The sequence below is a fragment of the Leuciscus leuciscus genome (assembly GCF_965113295.1).
Source record: "Leuciscus leuciscus genome assembly, chromosome: 3".
Taxonomy (NCBI): domain Eukaryota; kingdom Metazoa; phylum Chordata; class Actinopteri; order Cypriniformes; family Leuciscidae; genus Leuciscus; species Leuciscus leuciscus.
The window spans coordinates 65,213,829-65,234,940 of NC_138727.1; the positions used below are offsets into that span (position 1 = coordinate 65,213,829).

The following is a 21,112-nucleotide window of genomic DNA, read 5'->3' on the forward strand; positions in this document are numbered from 1 at the left end:
CTGAGAATTTAACAAATAACAGAGTTTTTTTTTTTGTGTGTGTGTTTGGAAAAATGGTGCACAAATGATGGTGAGCTGTAAAGTTAAAAACGCCTAAATAATACTGTGAACGCGCAATGAGAGATAATAATAAATTTTCATTTTTGGGTGAACTATCCCTTTAAGAAAAGATTAATAAATACTGTAACAAATGTTTTGTTCATTGTTAGTTCATGTTAGTTAATACATTGACTAATGTTAACTAATGAACTTTATTGTAAAGTGTTACCATTATTTTTGCAAAGCATTAACATTTTAGGTAAAATAGATTGAAGTGAAAAAACAACAACAAAAAAACAATGAGGAAGTGAAGAGGTAATTTTATATAAAAGAGAGAGAAAAAAGGAAGAGGGGTGAGCGAAAAAAACAAAACAAACGTGTAGGTTATCAGAGTGGGACACACGCTACCTGAAAGCAGTCATTGTTATTAGTTGCTGGAGGAGTTTCTGTGCATGCGCTGACTGGGTGCGATCACCAAAGTGAAATTGAGCTCTGCATGGTTTGCTTGCCTGGTGCAACACAATCCAGCCCGGTTCGTTCGCCTGCCTCAGGTACTAGTGGTGATGTCCATCATCTTTTAACCACCCCACGCCAAGTCTCCAAACTCTTTCCCTGGTTTGCGGCCGCTTCACAGACTGCTTCACGCAGTTAACACACACATACCGCACACACCAAACGCTTGTTTTGATTAGTTATTTATTTACAGTACAGGCCAAAAGTTTGGAAACATTACTATTTTTAATGTTTTTGAAAGAAATGTCTTCTGCTCATCAAGCCTGCATTTATTTGATCAAAAATACAGATTTTTTTTTTTTATATTGTGATATATTATTACAATTTAAAATAATTGGTTTTCAATTTATTATACTTTAAATTTTCATTTTTTTCTGTGATGCAAAGCTGAATTTTCAGGATCATTACTCCAGTCTTCAGTGTCACATGTGACATCCAGTCTATCACATGATCCTTTAGAAATCATTGTAATATTCTGATTTATTATGAGTGTTGCACACAGTTCTGCTGCCTAATATATTTGATGAATAAAAGGTTAAAAAAAAACCTGCATTTATTCAAAAAAAAATATATATATTTTCTAATAATATAAATCTTCTTTACTATCACTTTTTATCAATTTAACACATCCTTGCTGAATAAAAGTATTGATTTATTTCAAAAAAAGAAAGAAAAAAAAAGTACTGACCCCAAATGACTGACCAGTAGTGTATATTGTTACAAAATATTTCTATTTTTAAATTGAGTTGCTTCTTTATTTTAATTTTTTTTACATTTACATTTACATTTATTCATTTAGCTGACGCTTATATCCGAAGCGACTTACAATTGCTATATATGTCAGAGGTCGCACGCCTCTGGAGCAACTAGGGGTTAAGTGTCTTGCTCAGGGACACATTGGTGTCTCACAGTGGATTCGAACCCGGGTCTCTCACACCAAAGGCATGTGTCTTATCCATTGCGCCACAACCACCCCACTTTTTATTTTTATTTTACTTTTTATTCATCAAAGTATCCTAAAAAAGTATCACAGGTTATGAAAAAATATTAAGCAGCAGAACTGTTTCCAACTTTGATAATGAATCATCATATTAGAATGATTTCTAAAGGATCATGTGATAGACTGGAGTAATGATCCTGAAAATTCAGCTTTGCATCACAGGAATAAATTATTATTTTTTTAAGTATATTCAAATAGAAAACTTTTATTTTAAGTTGTAATAATATTTCACAATATTACTGTTTTTTTCTGTATTTTTGATCAAATAAATGCAGGCTTGATGAGCAGAAGACACTTCTTTCAAAAACATAAAAAATTTAAATTTTTCCAAACTTTTGGCCTGTACTGTATTTATTTTTTGGGTTTCTTTTGGTTGAAATTGAACACGAAAAGCTGAGTTTGAAAAAAAAGACGAACTACATGAATCAAAGACTCTCTTTTGCTTGTTGAAAGCTACGTGAACTGAACTTTAGCAGCAACCTGTTTACTGTTTTTGTCATTTTTCATGTGAGAGAGAAAAAAAATCTGTGTGAAAATTGAACTTTGTGTAACTGTTTAATTTTTTTTTGTGTGTGAAAAAGGTTACCTAAATAACAATTTTTGACTGAACCCTTCAATCTGAATGTGTCAATTCTGTGTAACAGTGGTTTGAGCTATTTCCCGGGAAACTGACCTTCATTACATACACACTACCGTTCAAAAGTTTGGGGTCAGTAAGATTTTTTATTTTTTAAAAGAAATATCTTCTGCTCACCAAGGCTGCATTTATTTGATTAAAAATACAAACAAAAACAGTAATATTGTGAAATGGAATTATTTATTTGACTTCAATTTAGGCCTAAAAGCTATGGAATTACTTTTGTGCCAGTAATAATGAACGTAACTTTTCAAGAAACTAATGAAAATATAAAATGAAACTGAATAAAATATCTTTGAAACTGAAAAAGAATAAATCGCAGGCAATTTTTTTAACACTGCATGTTTTGCTAACTATTTCTCATATTTCTTTCGCTGATCTGAACTTACAAATGCGCTTCCAGAGTTTTCATTTACGCTTCTGAAGTTTTTGTTTACGCTCCCTGAGTTTTCGTTCGCCGTTCTAACACATATCCGATTGTTAAGTCTGACGTCACACGTGACGTTTTGGGTCCAAGCGCTCCTCTCGTCCAGAAATAACAACGGTGGAACCTGTAAATTTATTTACGATCACGTCCTTCTTAGTGAGGCACCCTTGGCGGTCAAAAAGGGTTTAAATTCCTTTAACACCAACAGAGTGGTTAGTGTAGCTCATCACTCAGGTGGCATAATTAAGGGTAGAGTCCAGGCATCAATGAAAAAGAAGATTTACGAGGTTGAAGTGAGTTAGCTCGGGACACGGGACACAGCACTGCGGCATTGTAAAAACACTCAATAATAACCAAAACACTAGCGAAAGCGGTAGGTAGGTAGAGAGGACCTGGACTTTGGACCCGGAATGAGTATTGGTTACGTCACGACTTAACAACCGAATAGCTCTCGTGGGGGCGGGGCTAGCAGCAGTGTGTTCTCATTAGCTACTGAGTTTTTGATTGACAGCTTCTTCACCTGGAAGTGAAGACGTCAGTGTTGTGTTTAGGATGTGAGCGTCATCGTCGCTATCAGGATACTGGATAGCCCACTCGTGGTAAGTCAGATTTTTTACATTTTAATTTTTTATTAATACTATACTAATACTATTTATAATACAGTACTTGCTTTTTTCAGGTGGAGAGGCATTTTAGAGCTCAGTGAGAGCCCATAACACAGCTGTGTTGTCTTGATTTAACTGTTAGCCCAATCGTTACTTATCTACATTCGGTTACAGTCTTCGATTAGATCATATTTCCCCCCAGCCACCCCTAACTTTTTGAAAGAGGAGAGACACGACTTGACCACAGAACACGTCTCTGGTCATAATATGTAAACACTCAATTATTTTTAAGTATCGCCCTGGTCGCAATATTTATTCTGATTACTTTTGTGTGATAAAGATGCATAATAAAACTATTATATGTAGCTAGTATGAGAAATAAAATGATTTTTCTGTGTCCATATTTGACTAATAATAATGCAAAAAAATTGCACTTCAAATGAACATTTCTGAGAAAAAAAGTTTAATCTTTAATAGTCTTTAATAATAAATATATGTCCAAATTAAAAACTTAATACATGCAAGTAATTATGATTGAAAACATCCAGCCAAACATTAAGCCATGGATATGTTTATTTATAGGGCTATACAGCCATCTACTGGTTACACAACAGTATTACAGATGATAAATAGTGCATGACTCCGAGGTAAATATTTTGTACTGTAAAATCCCTTAAAACATTTATATAATTTGTTTGGAATAAATATTTTAAGTCTGCAACTTGTTACTATGTGGGAGTTCAAAGCAGTTTGTATTGTTAGATTATAATACATTTCCTCTCTCATTTTCCAGGGAGTGGAGCAACTTTTACATAAAAGTCTGATGCTGACACAGAGGATGGAGTGATAGTACCAGAGATCCACTGTCCCTATCAGACAATAATCTTACTTTGTTCAGACACGTCACCTTTGAATGACTGGGATCTTGATCTTCAGACACCTGATTTATTTTATTTTAATATAAACTAGCAAATATTTTAATTTCCTCTAGATCCTTATCCAATGGATAAGACACATGCCTTTGGTGTGAGAGACCCGGGTTCGAATCCACTGTGAGACACCAATGTGTCCCTGAGCAAGACACTTAAAGGGATAGTTCACTTTGAAATTAATTTTTGTTATGTTTTAGCTTACCTCAAGGGCATCCAAGATGTAGGTGTCTTTTTTTCCGCAGTAGTTTCAATTTTGATATTTTTAGGTCAAACCGTTCTTGTCTGTCAGTCAGATAATGCAGGTCTATGGTCACGGACTCAAAACACAAGCACAGAGTCCAAATTAAAACAATTCCCCGTCGTCCAAATTAAACAATTCCCCATCGTAAGTACACATTGATGGCCTAAGACACGAAACGAGCGGTTTGTGTGAGAAAACGAACAGTATTTATATCGTTTTTACCTCTTATACGCAGACATGTCCGAGTGATCTGATCTGACGTGTGCGCAGACTGGTGCATAGATATATAAACACTAGATGTCGCCTTGTCTACGGCAGTTCATTGGAACGAATGTCTTTAAGGCGACATCTAGTGTATATATCTCTGCACCAGTCTGCGCACACGTCAGATCAGAGCACTTCGACATGTCTGCGTATAAGAGGTAAAAACTATATAAATACTGTTCGTTTTCTCACACAAACCGCTCGTTTCGTGTCTTAGGCCGTCAATGTGTACTTACGATGGGGGATTGTTTAATTTGGACGACGGGGAATTGTTTTAATTTGGACTCTGTTCTTGTGTTTTGAGTCCGTGACCATAGACCTGCATTATATGACTGACAGACAAGAACGGTTTGACCTAAAAATATCAAAATTGAAACTACTGCGGAAAAAAAGACACCTACATCTTGGATGCCCTTGAGGTAAGCTAAAACATACCAAAAATTAATTTCAAAGTGAACTATCCCTTTAACCCCTAGTTGCTCCAGAGGCGTGCGACCTCTGACATATATAGCAATTGTAAGTCGCTTTGGATAAAAGCGTCAGCTAAATGAATAAATGTAAAATGTAAATGTAGATTAAAACAAACACAGTTCACAAGTACACAAGAGGTTGCACTTTATTCTTATTAGTCTATGCTGATCTTGGATTAGCATACCAACAGCATATATATGTTAAGGGGATAGTTCACCCAAAAATAAAATTCTCACTTATTTTACTCACCCTCATGCTGTCCCAGATGCATTTTACTTTCTTTCTACAAATAAACACGAATTAAGATTGTAAGGAAAGTAATCCATCTCTACATACCGCGTGACGGTAATCCATGCGACCTCAGTGGATGAGTCAATGCCTTCTGAAGTCAAACAATAGGCTAGATAAGAAAAATACTAATAATATGACTGTTTTAACTATTAAAAATCACTTCCGACCAACTGTCGCCTACATGGGTTACAATCCACTTGTATTATATGGACTCACAGAGATGGATTATTTCCTTAAAAATTCTTTGTTTATGTTTATGTGTAGAAGAAAGTCATATACATCTAGGATGGCATGAAGGAGAGTAAATGATGAGAGAATTTAAAATGTATATGAATTTGTAATTGTGCATTTTGTATAGTAATGTATATCATGAGAATACTGTGCATTACATGTATAGTTTGCAGTTAATGTTTTGTGGATTCTGGTCTTTCCTGTCACAACATAATTGCATCCAAGACTTTCACTTTGATACTTGTGTATATGCTTTAGTGTCAATAAAGAATGTAAATTTATTTTAATTCATATTTTCAATTACATTCATTTAACTGGTTGTATAAGTCACAATTGAAACTGTTGATGATTGTTAAAATATAGAATAAAATAAAATATAGAAGATAATATTAACTAAATAAAATAACTAAATAAAATTATCAGCATGAAAAAAAATAATGGCAACAAGAACATTATTTGTGTGACATATGTAATGAAATGCCCTTTGAGGTCTGTATCATCTGACAGCAGGCCACGATTATAAATTTCATATTGTTTAAATTTCTCTTATTTAAGTGATCATTAATTTTGATGGTGTAAATGCATATGCTAGCAATGAGTAGTGTGAAGGCCATGATTACTTGAAGTGACAACCTGACAACCTTGATTACCTGAAGTGAAACTTTCTTGACGGCTGAATATATCACACACGTTTGCTAGTATTCTCTTTAAATTGTAACAGCTCAACCTTATCAGAGCCTAACATGCAAAAGAATCATCAGGAAGAAACAAATATTCTCCGAAAACAATGGACACTATACAATATTTTAAGTATTAGGGTGTACTCACACTAGCCAGTTTGAACCGTGCCCGAGTGCGTTTGACCACCAAAGCGCGGTTCGTTTGACTAGTGTGAGTGCTCCGAACCGTGCCCGGGCGCGGCTCGATTAGCCGGCCCTGGCCCGCTTGGAAGAGGTGGGCCAGAGCACGGTTCAGTTGGACTCGGGCGCGGTTCGCATGCAGTGTGAGCGCTAACCGTGCTGGACTCCATTGTGTTCAGTGAGAGCGCCGCTCTTCCTGTTTATCCCGAAACCGTCGCACCATAATGAAGTAAGCGTGCTCCGGCACGAATGCTGAAACCCTATGTGAGTGCAGGCCAGAGGGGGAGTGGGGAGGGGGGGCAATCGTACTAGGGCCCGGTTCATGGCAACCGTGCCTAGTGTGAGTACACCCTTATATACAGTACTTTAATGTACAATTACACTTGAATAGACTGAATAGATCTCTTGTGCTCCACACATAAACACACCACTGATGTCTTCACTTCCAGGTGAAGAAGCTGTCAATAAAAAACTCAGTTGCCAATGAGAACACACTGCTACTAGCCCCGCCCCCACGAGAGCTATGCGTCAGAACGGCGAATGAAAACTCAGGGAGCGTAAATGAAAACACTGGAAGTGCATTTGTAAGTTCACATCAGTGATTTAACGATGAGAAAACAGTTAGCAAATCTACTCGGTTACTATTGTAACCTCAGTTCCCTGAGAGTAGGTGTTAGGGTGTACCGTCGGTGAAGGTGTAAAATCAGTGACGATGGAGAAGAATTTTCAATCCAGGGTGTTTATTTTGGTGCAAAAGTGATTCCCAAGCAAAAATATATACAGTAACAAAAACTAAGGCAAAATAAATGTATATATATAAATCCATAAGAGGTTCACATGTATTCTGGCTACGCCAATATCCAGGCCCAAAAATACAAGGAGTGATCCCACACTCCAAACACTCTCCTAAAAATGGCTACCAGGAGCCCTTTTATAGAGTTAGGCTCCTCCCACTTCTGGAACATACCATGTATAAATGATCATTTTAAAGCAAGATAAAACTACACAAATATTTTAAACAAATGGTGTTAACATGCAACCTATGCATCACACTATTAATTACAAAATGATGTCTCAACATTGCAAAGAAAAATGTCTGAGAAATGATAATTTCCCTGATTTCCCCCTGTGATGTCACTGACAATGAAAGTGCCCTTCCAATTGGGCAATTAGAAGCTTTAAAATGGCAGCCGTCGCTGCACATGGGTTTGCCAGTAGAGAGGTGACCCACAATGTGAGTAACAGTATTTTATGTGTATATGTTAGTTTGTTACAGGGGAAATAAACTGTTAACATTTGTAAATGAGTTTGATGTGATTTCTTTGAATGTTAAATCATATAACAAAACAAAACATTTAGCATTGAGACAAAACAAACAACCAACAAAAGAAAAGAAAATTATATAAAAAAAACATGGAACTAAGCAGAGAGCCTATCAAGCGTTTCGAAGCATTATTGCTTTCTGATACAATTGTGTCGAAAATGGTTCATTACTCGAAGCTTCATTCAGATAGAAATTGCAGCACCATCTCCTGGTGAAGTAAATGTAATGCAACAAAGCTGACAACCATAAAATGCAAGTAGGCTTATATGTTAACGCCCCGTTTATTACGTGTTTACCGAGGCGATCAAAGCTGAAACGGTGTTAGTGCTGTGAAACTCATTTATGTAGGTGAATTTTACAGATACTGATGAATTTCATGTGTTCACCTTGATAATAAAACATTAAGCATGATGTGTGTGTGTAATTATTTCTTTAGACAAGGACAGAAGATCAGACCAGCTTAAAAAAAGTTGGAAACCATCACAGAAATACTAATGGTTTCTATTAAAATACCAATAGGAACCATTGGCTTTTACCATTTAAACCACTACAGAATTCTTTTTTGTAGTGTGTTTGGGACATATTCCATTAGGATTTAATGCCCCCACCAATAGAACCCAACACATATCAGTAGAGACCCACAGAGACCACTATAATTCCCATTACAACCAATAAAATTCTCATGAAAACCATTAAATCCAATAGAATTTCGGTAATGGTTTCTATAGTTTTTTTTTTTTAGCAGGGCAGTATCATGTGTGAAAGCTTTATCTTGTTTAGCTGTGGGAAGCAGAACTCTTAACTTGTTAACTGGTGGGACTGATATTTTTGTATGTTGAAAAGGATGTGCTTGTGTAACTGTTGTACTTGTATAATGTAGCAGAGGGTTTTTGAAGTTTCAGTCTTTGATGCATATTTTTATGCAACAATGTTCATATGTTCTCTAATTAATAATAAAAAAATGTGGCAGAGGGTGTGCTTTGGTTACATGCAGAAGGCTTAGACAAAGTGTTCATTAAATGGTATGGTTTTTATTCAGAAATATTATTTTCTTTGTCTTTGGTGAAAGGTGATATCATCTTCTTTTTTTTTTAACCAATTTCACCAGCTTTAGAGACACCGACTACTGCAACCCACAGTGTTGCCATGGTTTGGCTTCACTTTTATAAGAAATATAGCCGCCAGGTTTCAAACCTGTCAACACTGGATTGGGCTGTCAAAGCAGTCAGGTGGTTCACTACAGGAGTGAACCAGTGTGTTTGCTTCAGAAGTCATTTTCACGTGACTAGTGACGTAATGATACAAGCTCCGAAGCAGTGGTTCATTGCAAGGACCGTTCGAGTTTGAAGCAAGCTTCGGAGCGTCGGTGTCAGACGTAACATCACTAATCACACCACCTAAACAGAAAAATAACCACACATCTAGTATACGATGTTATTTTGCCGGCATGTAGATTGTGTGTGTGTATTGGTGTAAACTGTTTATGGGTGTACATGCACTTCAGCAGTCCTTTCAAAATAAAAGTCCTTTTAACCTTAGGTCACAGGCTCTCTGTGACAGTAGGGAATGAGTATTGCGTAGCTATAGGCAGTGGGGAAACTCCTTTTCCTCGATTTACTGAAGCCTAAAATGTCAAATGCATTTGCAGCTGCACAGCTAGTACAGTGAGTGTCTGGCTCACTCATTGACTGTGCTGCGGCAACTGCACATCCAATGGCGCCTCTGAAGTGTGCGCCACTGAGCTAGTTGAGAGAACTTGGGTACACATAACCATGTCTGGGTTTGAGGAGTCATCCAATCCAAACTCCAAACAGAAAGGTCTCACAGAGAGGGCCTTCAGATCCCCCACTCGCTTGATGGATGCCAATGCCAGCAGGAGAGCAGTCTTTAGTGAGAGAGGTTTAAGATCAACCGACTGGAGCGGTTCAAAAGGTGGTCTCTTCAGGGCCCCAAGGACCGTGGAGAGGTCCCAAGACGGCACAGACGGAGGTCTGGAGGGGTTCATCCTCCTGGCTCCTTTTAGGAACCATACCACCAGGTTGTTTCTTCCTAATGATTGGCCAGCCACCGGAGCATGATGCGCTGCAATGTCTGCCACATAAACTTTGAGCTTTCACTGCTTTCATTTCCATACAGTTGATACAGAGGCCGGAGGCAGGCTTGCCCTCGTGCAGCGCTCCCCAACCTAGGTTGGATGCGTCTGTAAAAAACACTTTCCTCCTGGAAATCACCCCCGTGGTCACACCCTCATGGTACCAGTCCTGAGCCCGCCAGGGAATCAGGGTCCATAAATAACCGTGATTCACCATGATGCGCAGGCTGCCTGACTGCCAATGCATGGGTTGGCACACGGCATTTGAGCCAGTGCTGCAGTGGACTGCAGTGTACTGACGATGCCGCTGCCATGAGACCAAGAAGTTTCTGAAACTTCTTTAGAGGTGTGCGCTCGCCTGCCTTGAATGAGGCTGCTAGCTTTTGTACAGAGAGCGAGTGCTCTTGTGTAAGCCGCGCTATCATCGTTATAGAGTCGATAACTGTGCCCAGAAAGATCACAATCTGGCTGGTGTTCAGTTTGCTCTTGGTTACATTGATTTTGAGACCCAGACATTTCAAATGGCCGAGAATCCAATCCCTGTGTGTCAGAAGTTCGGTTCTCGACTGTGCCAGGACCAGCCAGTCATCGATATAATTAAGCATGCACACTCCCTGATGCCACTTTGTAAATGTACGGGGTGCTAGGGACAGACTGAACGGCAGAACGGTGTACTGATAAGCCTTGCCCTCGAAGGCGAATCTCAAGAGTTGCCTGTGACGAGGGGTTATCTGAATGTGAAAGTATGCATCTTTCAGCTCCACCGTAAAAAAACAATCCCCCGGGCGAACTTGTGGAATATATGTTTGGTCGTCAACATTTTGAAAGGCCGTCTCTGTCTCAAATCTAGTATGGGTCTGAGACCGCCGTCATTTTTCGGGACTAGAAAATTGCGTTATGCGCAAACGATTTTATGTAGTGCTTTTTGTGCATTCACGCGTTTGACGCGAATTCGCGTCTGCCGCCCGAGTTGAAAAATCTGAACTTCTGCGTCAATTCGCGCCACGTTAACCAATCAGGAGCCTGCTTGCTGCTGTCACATGGTGAAGTAAAAACAAAGTAAATCTTTTATCACATAAAAACTTGATTTCAATATATGAGACATATTCATTTTGTATTGAATGCTATTTATTCCATATCTAAATCCAGATTATATGAAACATTATTATTCTAATTTAAAGACAACCAATTTTAGTGTATAAGAACATAGTTCGTGTCTGGACAGTGTTGTGTGAGAAAGAAAGAAAAAAATCACTGGACCGGTTAATTACTTTTGGAGGCTGGCTCCATTTATCATCAATACAAAAGTAAATTACAGATTATGTGGGCGAGGGTGATCCTCGCTCCGATGCGGGACAACAGGTCATCAAACTGGGCGCGGGACAGGCGGAAGCACCGCTGATAGCGGCCGTCATCCAGGCGCAGCTCTCCTGGAGCAAATGGTGAAACTCGCCAAACTGGGTTCGCCCCGAATATGGCGACGATGATCCCTACGCGGCTGTTCTGCTCTCCAGAGCAAATACAGAGCGGTGACTCTCTCGATAAATGATCGATCAACATCAGACATCTTGTAAAAAGATGGCCGCCAACGGGTTTCGAAACTTTTGCCTCTGACGCGCGTAAATTTCGCTTCAAACTTTTGTTTTTACGCGCGTAAATTTCGCTCTTGACGCGCGAATTAACACAAAGTGGTCAAGCGTATAACTAGACGCGGCAGGCGCGAATTTGACGCGCTATTCGCGTCCGGTGTGACATGACATTAACATGACTAGCTGGCAATGCTTCGTCCAATTGCATTCATGCTGGGTTTAGATGGGGGGCAGGGTCAAACGTTGAGTTCGTTCGCTTTGGTGAAAAGATTCAGCGCAGCCGAGATTTGAACTTGGGTCTCTGGCGTGAAAATCTTAGAATCCACCACTGAGCCACAGGGATGTGCAGGGATGTGGATGTGCAGTTGCCGCAGCACAGCCAATGAGTGAGTCAGACACTCACTGTGCTAGCTGTGCAGGTGCAAATGCGTTTTACATTTTAGGCTTCAGTAAATCGAGGAAAAGGAGTTTCCCCACTGCCTATAGCTACGCAATACGAAGTGACCGTTCTTGAAGGGGAATATGCAGTATATTAAAACCAAGTCAAAAGATTTGCCTACGATTTATTCTTTTTCAGTTTCAAAGATATGTTTTTCGGTTTCAATTTATATTTTCATAAGTTTCTTGAAAAGTTATGTTCATTATTATTGGCACAAAAGTGATTTCATGAAAGCCATTAGAAAAATCAATCAAACCTGTTTCACTTCATCTAAGTCACTGGGCATATTAATATAAAGGTCAAATATGCAGTGTTACAAATGTTGACTGTTGAAAGATCATATAATCTAATCTCTCAACTAAATTGATGTATGTTTTATCATACAGTTTTTTTTTATATTCGCTTTGGTACTATTTTCACAAGTAAGGTGTACATTTTCAAAACTCTTAGTACAAAAATCCAAACTGATCACACTTGTAACACAGCTAGTCATTCTTTCAAAACCTGATCTCATGCTTTCATTACAGTTATACACTTTTCAGTCCACATAATCATCGTTTCAAACACAAGATTATTGTAATATTTGTAATGAGAACATTTGGTTTAATCACAAAAACACAACAGTATGATCTTTCAATTTAGTACTTTTAACAATCAGTTCATTCAACAGCAAACAATGCAAGATACATGTTTCAAATCACAGTTGTTGCTGAAATAATTACAGTAATACAGGCTATGCCACATTAGAAGTAATTGAATCCATAATGTTTGTAATAGTATCTATCCAGTGTGTTATCAAAAGGTGTGATGAAGTACAGCCATGAGGTTCTGTGCTAACAGAGTTTGCTGGCAATACGGAAATGTAATATATGTACACATATGAAATTTACATATATTAAATATATCCACATATAAAATGTAAACATATATGTACATACATATCTGCCCATATATAAAACCTATTAGAAAATGGAACAATTTCATATATTAACATATAAAACTAGCCCATATATTTTATGTATGTATAATACAGGTTTTTTATATATATATGTCACATATATAATTATCAATATACATGACATATATTTCATTGTATATGTTCAATATACAAACTACACATATATGCATAGCATATTGCTTACATACATGTGGCATATATATGTAAATAAATAATAAAACACATACAATAAAATGTATGTTTGCAAGTAAAATTTGTGTAGTATTTGTTTTGTTTTTATGAGCCAGTTAAGATGAGGTAAAAAATAATAAAATCAATTTTATTTATAAAAAATTGTGCTAATTCTAAAATGGGATAGAAATTGAAATGAAATGTGGATTGTGTAGACTTGTTAAAAGTTCAAGCTGTTGAAATAAGGAAAACACGGAATGAATTAATAAGGAAACCATACACTGTAAGTAAAATTCTGGCAGCTGTGGTTCCAGCCCTTTACCGCAATTTTACGGTATCAACAATGCTGCTATTTCACAGTAAAGTACTGGCAGCTGTGGTTCCAGCCATTTACCATAATTCTACCATTTCAATAGAGTTTTAAATTGTACTTGCAGCAATGGTTACAGCAATAATTCTACAATACATAAAAAAATAATACATAATACATAATTAACATTTCTAGTATATGTAGTATACCGACATAAAACTATTTTTCACAAGATGGAGAGAAAATAAATACAGAAGAACTAGATTATGGTACATCATTTTCTATTTATTAAAACACAAGCAAAAACAGGGTATATACAGAAATTCTTAAGTTGAATTTAATACCTTTTAATACCTTTTTTAATACCTTCACAATATTTTTTAATACCAGCGCGACTTCAAGATGCAACTGTAGCGGTGTAAAGCAATGAAATATCTTTCCAAAAATAATAAAACATTTCATCACAATTTAATGAGGTGATTATAACTTAACTTCAACCCTGGACTCAAAAACCAACACAGAGACAGATAGAGGTTGGTGGCCGATCCTGTCTTGCCCCGTTTTTTTTTTTTTTTTTCGTTTTTTTTTTTTTTAAGCTGTGATTTTACCACTTGATTTCATAGCTTTGTAAGATAAAATCCTTCTTTGCTAGACCTGATAATTATTTTGGTCTATAATCATATCAATATCAAAAAGTAGAATAAAAAAGTAGCATTAAAAAGTTTATTTTAACTAAGTCTAACTTTCTACCATAAACTGTACAATTGAATAAAATTAGCTGCCAGATAAAAAATTAGCTATTAGAGAACTTGCTTTGCACTTTTTTTTTTCTGGTTTCACCTCACTCCAGTCTAAACTAAATGATTTTTTTTTTTTTTGGGTAATGTTTCTACACATTATGATATAAGTAACCTGAAAATACTACGTAGTTTACATGCATGAATACATGAATTGTTTGTTTATGTTACTTAACAGTGCATTAACTAATGTTAACAAATACAACTTTTGATTTCAATAATGTAGGCTACTAGTAAATGGTGAAATTAACATTAAGAAAGATTAATTAATGCTGTAGAAGTGCAGTTTATTAATAGTTAATGTTAATTAATGTAGTTGACTAGAGTTTAATTAATGGAACCATATTGTAAAATGTTACCGAAAATGTTAGAAGAAGATAAGGCAATTTATTTTAGCACAATTCACACCCAATGGTAATTCAAGAAATACATCTCCGAATGCGCCACGTGAAACTTCGGTCTTCCGACCTTTTACCATCGTGTCAATAGATTTTGATTAATTTGAGCGAGAGAGAGCAAGAGTGGAGAGAGTGCGCGCGCGCGACCGGGGCTCTCTCTGTTCTTTCAGTTAACATGTCATGCACCCTGTCACGAGCGCAGCAGTCATCTACATTAGGCTACTCACCGATCAAATAAGGCTTTGGCGGGCGCCAAAAAAAATTCAGTGCAGCAGAAACCCCGATGTCTCTAATTACTGAAATAGAAGCGAACTCGCGAACAGGTTTGGCAGCAAGCAGGGATGCAAACACATGTATGGTCAAAAAAGAGAGAGGTTATCGAAGCCCTCGCCCTGCGGCAAATTTCCAGATACTTACATAATTGTGATGAATTTAGTTATTATTTTGCAGTGTAAGATTACAGTTAACACCTTTAAATATTACATAAATGTATTATGTATTTTTATTAAACTTAATGAGTGTATAAATCAGCAGCAAAAAGTAATTCTTGAAAAAATCTGCACAGTAATTTTATAAAATCTAAACATGTTAATAAAAACAAATTAGTACTCTTATAAAATTCAATCAGGCAATCATACATTTCACAATTTTATATTATATATTAATGTCAAGAATTCAGAAGTGTATATATTTATATAGCCTACACTACACAGAAATAATATGCAATTAAATTATGCTTATTTTAAATGTATTGAGCAGGCTAGGTATAAAAACAAGTAATAAAAACTCGGTGAGTGTTTTAGCGCAATTTTCTCACCTCATGGGATCACAACACTAAGAGATAGTAAATCTTTTCCTGGATTTTTTTTTGTGCGTTCCCGAGATTAGACCTTCCTTAACATAATGCCGAAAACCCGAAGTCTCTAGGTGGTCTGGTTGAGGAGTAGATAGAAGTGCAAGATTGGTGCGCACAGACGCACAGAACAGAAATCATGAGTTAACAAGCACAATTTTGTCCGGTGGAAAATTGCGCTAAAAAATATAGGCTTTTAATAATCTTTCAGTGCGCAAAACCATGATAATATGAAACGCTTCAAAACAGAGCGCACAAAGCGCGTATGCACATCGCGGGTGCAGAATGATGTGCTCAAAGCAACATGGAGTCACAGTGTGCAGCGCTGCGCTGAACAAGTGCGCATTTAAAAGTTCACGGCACAAAGCGAAGAAATGTCGAGCGCACAAATCCTAGCGTATATCTGTCCAGCAGTTTATTGATCATTTGTTTTACAGTTTTAAATTCCAGTTATTGTGCGTTTGATGCCGATTCATTGTCCTTGTGATGTGTGTGATCTAACAAGCACACGGTAGTGAGTCGTTTAAAAACAGCAACAAACTCCAACAAAATAAAGTCATTTTATGCAAATCCACAGCCTTTTATCTACAGATCATGCATTATAATGTAAATATATCGGAGAGAGTTTTACCGTGCATCCAACCGGAAGAGGCGCGCGCGCTGTTTGAATACTGAATTGAGTGATTGACAGCCGCAGAGGAGGGAAACCGAGTTTCCGTAAACTTTAATGATGTAAATAGACTTCTGTCCCTCACATTAAGCTATGGAATGACTTCAGATGACTTTGTCACCCAAACTGACGTGAAAAAAAGCGGGAGGCGCCGAAAAGTGCGCTGTTTGCATCCCTGAGCAAGCCAGCCGGGTCCCAAGTTTGTTTCAGCGCGCGCGCGAACGAAAACCACGTCACATGATATCGCTCAGGTTCTACTCGCAACATATAAATAAATCCATGCGAATTTTAGAAGAAAGGCCTGCACTTAAAGGGGTCATATAATGGTACATGCACTTTTACAAGTTGATTGCACTGAAATGTCTGTTGGCAGTGCCTGTACACAACCATCCTATCATGATTAAAATCCATCCAGTGGTTTTGTTTTAATCTCCTTATATGTTTGACCATCTATGAAATCAAGCCGTTCGATATTGTGACGTCATAAGATCGTACGCCCCTCCCGCGATTGTGATTGACAGCCGTGCTTCAACACAAGACCCGCCCTGAGCAAGCTGTGACAGCCGTCGTCATAGTAGTCCGCCATTGTTGATATGCTGGAGTAGAATGGCGTCTACACGATTGTGGTGTTCTGTTCTTAGATGTAATAAGGAACACAGCAGTCATTTGGATGTTCCTAAATCTGAGCCGTTATAGATGCAGTGGCTGAGTTTTGTTTTTGAAGCGATATGCCCAAAGGATTGACGCGGGGATTCCCTCACGGGGATTCCCCACGATCGTCCATGCTTTCATGTTTACGCAAATCATTTCACACCAGACAGCTTTACAAACGAGAAAAAACGGATCGGTACCAACGTGTTACTGCTGAACCTCCAGAAGATGTGAGTGTAATGTTTTATTAACCTTTATATTAGTATTTATATTAATCTTTGCGAAATTTGCAAACCTTGCTGCAGGCTTCACGATGAATGCATCTAAGGTTTACACTCAGGGTACATTACAGCATGTTTTCTATGTACGACGTTCTCAATATAATTCATAATCCCACGTTTATAATGAACAACGCGTGGTTATTGTGTTACAAACGGTGTACGCACAGAACAGAGGGGCGGGGTGAGCAAAGCTCATTATCATTTAAAGACACATGCACTGAAACGGCGTGCTGAAAACAGAGCTGTTTTTGACCAGGTAAAATTAGTGTTTTCTTACAATACTAATGAGAATTTTTAATTAAAGTATATTACAAACTTTTAATTTAGACCCTAAAGAATCATATTAGCTCGTACAAAAATGGCATTATATGACCCCTTTAACACAAATTGAAACTCATAGGCCTAGCTGGATGGGGGTTTGAAAATTTAATACCTCGACAGATGACGTTTATTACTTTTTAATACTTTTTAATGGCCTTAATTTTGGCTAATTTCATTTACTACCTTTTAATACTTTTTACAACCCCGCGGACACCCTGAAAAAAATAGGCATTTACAAATTGGCTGAAACTGACCCAAACTGAATCTCAGCATAAATACAAATAGTAAATTAAAAAGGAAAATAGCACTTTGCTTTAGTGGTTCTCAACTCCAGTCCTCGGGACCCGCTGCTCTGCACATTTTGTATGTCTCTCTTATCTGACACACTCAAATCAGTTCATGGAGTCTCTCCTGACGAGCTGATGATCTGGTTCAGGTGTGTTAAATAAGGGAGACATACAAAATGTGCAGAGCAGCGGGCAGGGGCGGAGTGGGACCAAAAAATCTACCGGCAAATTTCGTAGACCACCGGCCCTCGTGGTAAAAAAAAAACAAAAAAAAAACATTTGCTAAAAAATATAGCGGTGAATGAGAGAATATTAAATTATAAAAAAATGTTGTTCCCATTTGCTCAAATAGCAAAAGAAAAACTCCTCTATAGTTTTTTCACAACTTTCAAAAAGAGGAAAAAAAGTATTATTAAAATATTGGCTATATTAATAATAATTGAGCAAAACTTGGCCACTAAATATTTAATATTCAATTATTTTAATTATCACAATTAAAGTTTTAATTTTATTAATTTGAACAAGCGCAACATTCAGCATTCAATCAAATATTCTAAAAGATGTATTATTAATAATAAGGTTATTTCAACATAATATTTCGACATGTGTGCGTGCAACAAGCAAGATGTGCATTTGTAAATCCGGTGACGCGTGCATTGATTTTTATTAATAAACTAGTGTTTTCTGACGGTGTCGACTGCAAAGATGAAGTTGGCGATCGCCATAGTGAACGCGCCTATAGAGAGAAATGCACATAATGGTTTACATAATCAGAGAGTAGCCTTTTTCTTTTCGTTTTGAATTATTTCGTTTAAAGACATTCAAGCTTTGTGTATTTGATGTATTTCTTATGTCTGTGAAGCATACACTGAGTTTCGTTAAGTTAGGATGAGATGCGCTCCAGTTCACGTGCAATGCAATCGACCGCGCGGGCGCCTCCATGATTATATAGGCTAGACTACTATATTTGCTTCTTATTTATTCATCCATTGGTTGATGAAAAAATTATTAAAATTAAGATACAATTTATATAAAACGAAATTCACTTTAAAGAAATGCTTTATACAAAACAAAACTTGATGAAGTGGTCAAAATCATGTCTGACCCGCTCCATGTCCCTCGATATATTGGGCATCCTATCTTACTTGCTGTTCACTTTCCATAAATCAACATAAATGGAAAAAAAATTACATTATAATATTTTAACAAATATGAATGCGCTTTTTTAATGGATACAACAGTATAGTAGGCCAATAGACTCTCTATTTGTACAAATTTCTGCACATTCATTTAATTCAGAATTTTGCACACAGAAGTTGAAAGGCATTCAATTAATTTTGAATTTTGTTCAAATCAAGTTCACGGATAATTGTGCGTGCATTTATTAATCATTATTATTTATGATACTAAAATCATAATAAAGTAGGCTATGCTATGTACAAAAAATCAGATGAGCCCAGAATATGAACGCAACGTTTAATTACATGTTAAGCATTTTCCTCCCATAGAAAACCATTATAAGAACGCTTAATGTGGCTTAATGCAGATTATAATGTCCTCTTATTATGTCGAAATAACGACTTCGAAATCTCGAAAGTTTTCTTCTTTTTTTTTCTTTCTTTAAAATGCTGTTCAGGGCTTCCATAGAATACAGCCTGAATATAATTGCTTCCAGAAATTATTTTTGGGCGTGCTATCGGCGTGCTTTGGACTTTCTTGGGGGTTCTGAAGAAGCTGCTAGCGCCGCCCATGCTCAGCGCCACCTTTCAGTTTTCTTTTTTTGCAGTGTCATCATTTAACTCACACTGACGTTAGACTTCCAAAATGTGACGAGGAAAAAGAGGTGTTCGGCGGCTTTTTACATCAAAGGCCGGCCCGACAGGCTATGCCATTTGGGGAGGGGCCGTAGCCGCCGTACACTGATCCCCCTATTTTTTTTTTGTGAAAATCCTAGACATGGTTGGACCTGCCGAACGGGTTGAGCACTTTTATATAGCTACTGTGTTGAGCAGAGAGGCTGCACTGCACAGTAGTGCTGGGCGGTATGACCAAAAATCCATATCACGGTATTTTGCTAAATGATATCGGTTTCACGGTATATGATGGTTTTTTTTTTTTTCAAGCATGATTGGATGTTAACCACATTTTCTAATGATTAGAGAGGAAATACTGCAGTAGATTAACTTAGAATGCCCTATTTTACTGTCATGAGTTAATATTGTAGAAAAAAATCCACATTAGTATTAATACAGATTTGCAGTGTTTGCAAAGAGCTGCCAGCAGGAGGCGCTGTAGAGCGGCAGAAACAGCGGTTTCCACGGTAACGGCTGTACACAAAGCAGCAGCACTTTATCTGGCAATATAAAGAAAGATTAAAGGGGTGGTAAAACACGATTTCACTTTTCTAACTTTAGTTAGTGTGTAATATTGCTGTTTGAGCATAAACAACATCTGCAAAGTTACAACTTTCAAAGTTTGAAGCAAAGGGAGATATTTGCTTTTAAAGAAATCAATTTCTAAGAACTACAAAAAACGGCCAGTAGGGACTACACGACATTCCTGCGGGCTTGCTGACATCACTAAGCCCAATATTTACATAAACCCCTCCTCCGATGAAGGATTCGCACAACGGCTAGTCCTGAAAGATGGAGCAGTTCCAACTTTAAAAACAGAAACTGTTTACGGGCCACAACCGGTAAGTATGATTTATTTTTCGTCGTTGTGTTTTCCTGTAATAGTTCGTATTGTTAATTGTACGTTGTAGCAAGGATGTAAACGAAGGACAACGCTGTTTGGCTCCACACACCAGTTTGTTAAATGCTAACGTTAATTCATACTTATCCGACAAACATATCACCAGCGCAGCGAACTTGGAATGTTCGTGGTTGTTGTCGTTTATGTGATCAGTGTAAATTATTCTTTGATTATAGCTTTTATGTATTGTTTATCTACATGCTTGTTTATCTACAGGCATGCTAAACATGGTTTTGTGTTTGATTTGGCTACTGTTGTAAAGCCAATGTTTAGTGTTCGTATTGGATTAATAGTTCAGGCGACAGATATTTAGCTACAATCATTCTAAATATACAAAAGTAACAGTGTCATATAGCGATCTGCAGTCTTAAAAAACATACCCCTCTCTCGCACAGCGTGTCCCGTCGTTCAAAATCAAGATAGCCGGTGTGCCGCGCAGCTGTGCTAATGGCGGACAACAACCAAAACTGCCAATTTCTCGAGTGGCACCAGCTCATACAACAAAGACAGGTAAACGGAAAAAGACCGATGACGATAAACAAGCCCGTCGGAGCCCATTGACTCAGTGTCAAAACTCTAGCCGCATAACATACAGATAAAATGTCACGCACTGTGCAAAGCAACAATAGAAACCTGCTAATTCACTGGCTTGTCATGTTGCTGAAATAATGTACTAGCAAACCTTATTTAGCATTACACATCGCTA

The 21,112-nt window shown here is 37.4% G+C and overlaps 1 long non-coding RNA gene across 1 annotated transcript; it reads left to right on the top strand.

The window, feature by feature from the left end:
* The first annotated feature begins 3,135 nt into the window (after window positions 1–3,135).
* On the top strand, window positions 3,136–5,442 carry LOC309495509. The gene is made up of 3 exons (XR_014204705.1): window positions 3,136–3,215; window positions 4,015–4,316; window positions 5,135–5,442. It is a non-coding gene; the product is annotated as an uncharacterized lncRNA (long non-coding RNA).
* Window positions 5,443–21,112: the final 15,670 nt, after the last annotated feature.